The 6,000-nt window shown below is 43.8% G+C and overlaps 1 protein-coding gene across 1 annotated transcript in view; it reads right to left on the reverse strand.

Moving 5' to 3' along the window:
• The window catches only part of LOC117449871 (membrane-associated guanylate kinase, WW and PDZ domain-containing protein 3-like), a 91,238-nt gene extending 85,820 nt beyond the window's left edge, over positions 1 to 5,418 (reverse strand). The window contains 1 exon segment of the mRNA XM_034087774.2: positions 5,178 to 5,418. The gene's annotated coding sequence lies outside the window, so the exon portion shown is untranslated.
• Between the last annotated feature and the right edge of the window lie 582 nt (positions 5,419 to 6,000).

Genomic DNA, 6,000 nt, shown 5'->3' on the forward strand with positions numbered 1-6,000 from the left:
TGATTGGTCAGCAGGCGGTGCTTTCACTGAGTTGAGCTCTTAGCCTGCAACCTAACCTGGTCCCGACCAGGTTAGCTGCTTAGCATATATTACCATGGAGATCTAGCCTGCTAAAAAAAGAACCAGCTTCGGATGACCGGAAAGCCGGAGTTTCCCCTGAATTTAGCCGGCTAAGCGAAAATCCTGCTTCGCAGTATACCCCCCTGGATTCACGGATCCCGCGATTTTTCCGGCTCTAAATTAAGTTTCAGTGTAGACTTCTAACAAAATGGTCATGTTGTGCAACAGTCTCCTGTAATAATATCTGCATTTCCAATAAGGATCTTACTTGGAAACTCGTTTATTTTGAACATGGCACACAAAAAGAAACAAATGATAGAAAATTGCAAAACAGTTAGAATATATAAAATGTAATTATACAATTATTATTATTATTAAATGAAAACACAATTGTGCAAAATTAGCTTAAGTACAGGAACATATTAAAATAACTATATACATATAATGCAAAACACTTATTTTTTAAAATGCACACACACACACATGTTTTATTAAAGCAAAATACACTGTGTAGCGGAGGTTAATGTAACGTTAGTTTAATATGCTGGTTAAATGCAACAACTTTTCGGTTTCACCGGTAGGATTTCTACGGTCTTGGTCATGCTGACTCATATGACTCAAATGACTCAAATGACTCGTATGATCCGGATCTCTTCAATGATTGACTCAGAAGACTCCGAGTCCATAAAATGATCCGGATTTGCCATCTCTAGAGTAAATCTGCCTCTTCCTCACAGAGCCCCTCCCCCAACACACACGAAGCGCACATGACCAATGAGGGCACAAGGTAAGTTTGTGCCCCGATGGAAGGCTGACAGGCAGGTAGGCCAGGTTGTACTTTTTACAGTATCACGGCTTCTACAGATGACATTTTTGTATGGATTTTTTGTCAAAGCACTTCAGATATGTAATGTAATGTATGCAGATGTAGCATGCGCAAACCACAGAATACAGTAACGTTGACATCTGCAAATATCTTATTTGGGACGATTCAGAAAATGAAACGTAAAATAATAAAAAATATCGATTTCTGACTGGGGTTTTTTGATTGTTTATATTTTGGCATTGGGCTTTGTTTATAATATTATTACTTATTGTTTCTTGATCCGTTGGGTCACATGGGTAATAACATCACCTGTTCACTGTGTGAGGTGTGTGTGTGTGTTGTGTGTGTGTGTGTGTGTGTGTGTGTGTGTGTGTGTGTGTGTGTGTGTGTGTGTGTGTGTGAGGTGTGTGGAAGAGTGGAATAGAGGGTCGCTGTATTTTTTGTTGACCACAACCTTTTCACAGCTTATTCAGAAAGTAGAATTGTGTGCAAGTTCAAATGTGTTTATTAGGGCCCGAGCACGAGAGTGCTAGGACCCAACGAAGTGCGAGGAACCTGTTGTTATTGTAGGAATTATTCTTCACTATTCTTCTCGTTCTTAGAGCCCATTTTTGAGGGCCTTCAAAAGTTGTAGAATTTTGCACGGACGCCAGGACATTCTGGAGTCAATGGGTTCAGATTGTCCGACCTGGGGAGGCTGTGGCGCAGTGGAATAGTGCGTTGGTGTTCGGATCAGTGAGGCACAGGTTCAAACCCCACTGCAGTCAGCATGTCGCTGTGTCACCCCAAGTTGCTCCTGTGGGGTTGGATTGCCCACAGTATTGAGTATGTAAGTCGCTTTGGATAACAGCGTCTAATGTAATGTAATGTAATGCTAGCTAGCGCCACCTATGAAAATCCCATTTTGGAAAAATGACCTGAAATGACCTGAAATTTAGCACACTTATCCGTCTCGACCTGCTCTACGAATTATCCTCTTGGACCCCTAAGCTCCGCCTACTACGTATTTGTTTATTATCTTTATTATAGTAAGCTTTTTGTTCAACGCAGTTTAGACTTCATTTTCCAGTCTTACAAAGGCACCGACTTCAGCCTCTCAGCGACAAATGTTTGTTCCTGCTGTCGCTACAGATATACCTTCAAGTGAATTTGCAATGTGGCTTTTACATTTTGCACATGCTTCGACAAAAGTAAGGTTTCTTTTTGCCTTATTACTGCAGGAGTAGCGGCTGTAAAAGGAACACAATCTTTTTGTGAACCTGCTCGTCAGCGAACAACCTGAGATGTCCCAAAAAGGCCACCGTACAGAGGATTAACTCTATCATTTAGGTAATAAAAACACTTCTAAACTAGCGGTACAAATGTTTAACATCACTAGGGCTGAGAAACTAAAGAAAACAACTTATTTAAATCGACAATATGATATTACAATTGTGCGACTCATTTGCACATTTCCTTAAATCAAACTAAATATTCTGTACTGATTACGAGCTTATTATTAGACGCACACTTTAAATATTTTAATTGTTTTTCACAGCTGACCTGCTGAGCCCTCTCTGGATTAACTGAGCAATTACTTTGAATTAATCACTTTGAATTAATTAATTAAGTGTTCAACAGTGTCTTTATCATTTCCATATCATTAGTGCCAGATATAATTATTTCTTCACTTTTCATTCATACAGTAGTTGAGTTTCCTCCGTGTCTTTGTCTCTGCGTCTCACATCTTCAGATCGTTTGTTGTTGTTTGTTTGTTCTCTCTCGTGTTGACTGCCGTGTGTTCAGTAATCTGCAGGATAAACATCGTCTCCACCTTCCTGCCCTGAAACACGCCGGCAGTGTTTGAAGCTGCGATCTGACTTTGTGGTTCCAGCTCTTTCACGCCTTCAAAGTAAAAGCGTCATTGCGCCCGTAAAACACAATGAATGAACAGCTGATAATTAACTTACTTTGGCAACTTCCAGATCTCATTTATATACTTGTTTGATGGAAGAAAAATACAAGATAAACAAAAAGGACAGACTGTTTTAGTCTCATGAGCAAGACTCTCGACCTAAAGGACCCAAACAATTACAATTTAGAGCTGCTTGACTTTCGCATTGTCTTTTAACGACTGTCCGATACATGCTGTCGGTCAACAGCGATGTGTGTTATGTGTTTCTCTCCGATGCAGTCCTTTTTGTGTCAGATTGTACGATTTAAGTCCACATTTGTCTTAAACGATGGAAAATGTTCCTCAAAGAGATACAATCAACTTAAATAATCTTTAACATAAGATGTTTTAAGAAACTGTGATTGCGTGAAAACATATTTTCAGAACTTTCATCCAATAATGCATTTTTTAAATGTATTTCTGTCTCATTATAACCTCCTCCTCCTCCTCCTCCTCCTCCTCCTCCTCCTCTTAACTACGCCTTAAACACCTCCTCGTCAACAAGTATGAATACAACTCACCCTGATAATCACTGCAGAACAGACTATATACTGCAGCTGAGCAGATCTGAGTGTTCAGTGTTGCCCTGCAGCCAGAGGACGGACTGTGTCAGAGCATAGAGTCAGACAGATGTGATATAGGGGGACTGACACACATTACGGTTCATTAACAAACACGTCTTTATATGTCCTAACTTTTATCTGGACTCTGAGTCTGTAATAAAGTTTTCATTTTCATTTTTTTAACAAGCCATTTATTTCTTTAGAGTATATAGATTATAATCGTGTTTACTACTTTTCCTTTAACATCTGGATCAGGTGTGTTATCAGGTTTGCTTTGGTGTGTAGTGCGCACACACAATAATACAAACATGGGTAAAAGTCAAGAACATAAATTACTATACAAATCTGGAAAATATATTTTAACAAACACTGGGACAAATATAGGCGTGCAATGTGACAGAGCGCAACACATATGTTTCTATTTGATAAACGCCTATCAGTGTACGTGTACAGTCTGAGCCGAAGTGTTACACAGTAACCACAGTAACACTTCGGGTGAGGTGTAAAGGATAACAATAGAATACATAAATGCACCTCCTCCTCTCCTCAGTGACACTCTGTGTACTCCTCACTTTGTGCAGCTACTTCCTGATAACCCCCCCTCCTCTCAAAGAGGAACGGCTCCACTTTCCTCCCTAAATACTCGCTGATTGCACCTCCTCTGCTCAGCGTCTCAGGACTGCTCCTCATTAACAACATGCAGATACATGCTGCCTCATTACCGTGAACACATCACCTCACACACACACACACACACACACACACACACACACACACACACACACACACACACACACACACACACCACACACACACACACACACACACACACACACACACACACACACACACACACACACACACACACACACACACACACACACACACACACACACACACACACACACACACACACACACACACGCACACACACACACACACACACACACACACACACCCAGTTACCTCACTGCTCCTCCTGAGTGAACCTCCTCCTGCTGCCATTCATTACAGAGCAGACAAAGAGCAGCTTCTATAGCGCAGATCCACCAAGTAAGCACACACACACATACACACACACACACACACTGTACACACTGTATATACACACACACACACACACACACACACACACACACACACACACACACACACACACACACACACACACACACACACACACACACACACACACACACACACTGTACACACTGTACACACTGTACACACACACACACACACACACACACACACACACACACACACACACACACACACACACACACACACACACACCACACACACACACACACACACACACACACACACACACACACACACACACACACACACACACGGTGTCACCACTCACACTGATCCCAGAGCAGCTGGTAGTTTACAGCTTTGCAGGGTGACAGATGAGACATTCAGGTGCACACACACACACGCACGCACGCACGCACACGCACACACACACACACACACACACACACACACACACACACACACACACACACACACACACACACACACACACACACACACACACACACACACACACACGGTGGTGAGGATGGAGGATATGACCGACAGCTCGCTGCCTCTCTGCCCGGGCTGCAGGCTGCATGTCTCGGCTGTGAATGTGCTGACGGCGCCGTTTGTACTCTGCAAGAAACACACTGACTCCCGACCAACCGTAAGGTTCCTCGGCCGCTTTGACCGAGAAACCCCCGGTTGTGCCACAAAGGAATGAGAAAAACAGTGAACACACCGGGAGAAACCGGTGTTCCGTTACCTTCATTATTCCTGCCCGTTCCTCCGGTTCTCCCAACGCGTCTTTTCTCCGATCCGGTTAAAAAAAAAAAACTCCGAGCTTTTAGTGTATTGATCGCTCCCTCGGTGCTGCTGCTGCTGCGTGCGTGAGCGTGCACGGACAGTGGGGGGTGGGTGCGTGCACGCTTGACAGTGCGTGATGGCCACTGCAGGTAAAAATGCAAAGCGCTGAAAGGTGGAAGAGCATACACACACACACACACATATATATACCATGCGTGTTACTGTATAACAGTGTGTGTGCGCGTGTGTGTGATGCCTGTAGTGCAGCAGCAGCTTAATGGAGCTTTACACAGTGAAAGCAATGACGAGTAAATGTCTCTCCACCATCCTCCCTCTCTCTCTCTCTCTCTCTCTCTCTCTCTCTCTCTCTCTCTCCTCTCTCTCTCTCTCTCTCTCCCCCCCCTCTCTCTCTCTCTCCCCCCCCCCCCTCTCTCTCTCTCTCTTTCTCTCATAGAGGCAATAAGGAAAGAGAGGGTGATGATAAAGGAAGTGTGTGCGTGTGTGTGTGTGTGTGTGTGTGTGTGTGCGTGTGTGTGAAGGGGGGCGGGGCACGAGGAAGGAAATGGGAAGGAAGTGAGAGAGCGAGCTCCACCTTCAGAAGGAGGAGTCATAGAGAGAGTGTGTGTGTGTGTGTGTGTGTGTGTGTGTGTGTGTGTGTGTGTGTGTGTGTGTGTGATGAGGAGGGTATTCAGGGTAATAGGCTGACATCAGCGAGTGTGTGTGTGTGTGTGTGTGTGTGTGTGTGTGTGTGTGTGTGTGTGTGTGTGTGTGTGTGTGTGTAG

Source organism: Pseudochaenichthys georgianus, chromosome 7, assembly GCF_902827115.2.
Source record: "Pseudochaenichthys georgianus chromosome 7, fPseGeo1.2, whole genome shotgun sequence".
NCBI lineage: Eukaryota > Metazoa > Chordata > Actinopteri > Perciformes > Channichthyidae > Pseudochaenichthys > Pseudochaenichthys georgianus.